The sequence below is a fragment of the Ochotona curzoniae genome, unplaced genomic scaffold, assembly GCF_017591425.1.
Source record: "Ochotona curzoniae isolate NIBS_2020 unplaced genomic scaffold, NIBS_Ocur_1.0 patch270, whole genome shotgun sequence".
Classification (NCBI taxonomy): domain Eukaryota; kingdom Metazoa; phylum Chordata; class Mammalia; order Lagomorpha; family Ochotonidae; genus Ochotona; species Ochotona curzoniae.
In genome coordinates this window covers 33,270-35,168 of record NW_024466829.1, presented here as the reverse complement: position 1 = coordinate 35,168, position 1,899 = coordinate 33,270, and the positions used below count along the sequence as shown (strand labels likewise).

The following is a 1,899-nucleotide window of genomic DNA, read 5'->3' as shown; positions in this document are numbered from 1 at the left end:
TGGATAAGAAAGCTTTGGTTCATCTACTCCATGGAATACTACTCAGCTATTAAAAAAACAAAATGCAGTTCTTTGTGGCTAAATGGGCCCAACTGGAAACTATAATGCTAAGACAAATGAGCGAATCCCAAAAGGTTACATACCACATGTTTGCCTTGCAAGAAAATGATTTAACCTGTAATTTTTGTTTGGTTGGTTGTTATTTTTTGAACCTGTCATTGATACTGTCTCAACCCAGATGTTTTGAAGAATTGAACTTGCATTATTTTTAACATATTGTTTACTCAATACTATGTCAATTAATTCCATAACATTGTATATTGATGCTGATGTTTTGTTGGGGCTTTTAGCTGACCGGATCTTTACTGTTAGCTCTACCTTCAGACCAGAGAGGGTCTCCCCAAGAGGCCACTGAACTTATCTGGACAATAAGATGCTGGACTTTATGCTAGGTATATGCTTGCAATGAAGGAATCTCAACTGAACTTGAACTGTGGTTATGCAGCAAGATGGAGCAATCCACTATGGGGGAGGGGTGTGGGAGGGGTGGGGGAAATCCCCAGTGCCTATAAAACTGTATCACATAATACAATGTTAATAACAATAAAAATATATATATATAATAAATAATAAAAATTAAAGTCACCAAAATCGGTTTGAGAACACCGTGCATGGCTTCAGCTAACCCTTGTTTTGGCAAGTCCAGACTGCAGTGGATAATGGCAAAAAATTATGGTGGTGACCCAAAGTAGTGTAACAAATGAACTTAATAAAAATCTTGAGTTAGGAATTTGTGATTTGTGTGGCATTCATTTTTTGAATGAGTCACCTGTTCATTTTTGTGGCCTACAACACAGAGAAAAACAAGCACTGGTCTATGAGGTGTTGAAGGGATTTACCAGGGCTGCTCCAACTGAAGATAAATGCAAAGTGAGACAGTGACACTGTTTCCAACTTGTCAAAGCACAAGTATACTAAGAACATGGCCTCCACGTCCCAGATGCCATCTCGAGTGTGGCCAGTGCTCTGTCAGCTTTGGAGGTGGGAGGGGGAGCGAAGCCACACAGCTGGCCATTCCATTCTCAGCTTGCCACAGACCGGCAACTGGAAGACACTGACATAGTGTGTGTACCCCAAGCAGAGCAACTCACTCCAGGGAGCATGGGTTATACTTGTGGCTTTGCTACTTCCCCAAAGGTATCATGGCTGCCCTCAGACCCCTGCTGAACCCAAGGTCATCAAGAAGAGGACCAAAAAGTACATCTGGCACCAGGCTCGCCACTATGTCAAAATTAAGCAGAACTGGCAGGAGCCCAAAGGCACTGACTACAAGGTGTGCGAGAGGTTCAGGGCCAGATACTGATGCCCAACAATGGTTACTGGGGCAACAAGAAGACAAAGCACAGGCTGCCCAGTGGCTTCTGGAAGTTCCTGGCGCATGACATCAAGGAGTTAGAGGTGCTACTCATGTGCAACAAATCCTGCTGTGCAGAGATTGCTCACAATGTCTCCTCCAAGAACTGCAAAGCCCTCAGGGAAATGGCAGCCCAGCTATCCATCTGAGTCACCAATCCCAATGCTAGGCTGCACCACAAAGAAAATGAGCAGCCAGCTGGGTGCAAACTTTACATCTATGCTCAAGTAAAACCCTGAAACCACCCCGCAAAAAAGTCTAGAGGGGGAACAAAAAACAAACAGAAGAAAAGAACTAGTCATAATTTTATTAAGAGGTGAATACTGATTTAATACCTAAAGGACCACAATTGTTTTCGTCATTCTTCACGTTCAAGTTTGTCTTGTCATTATTTTTAGTTGTGTCTTCTACAACGACGAGAGATGAAGACGGGTCTTTCACCTTTAGTAAGGGATCAGTTAGACATTTGATGTTGAGCAAAAAAC

General features: G+C 42.7%; 1 pseudogene; it reads left to right on the top strand.

Moving 5' to 3' along the window:
* Window positions 1–1,202: 1,202 nt before the first annotated feature.
* Window positions 1,203–1,653, top strand: LOC121166968 (annotated as a pseudogene).
* Window positions 1,654–1,899: the final 246 nt, after the last annotated feature.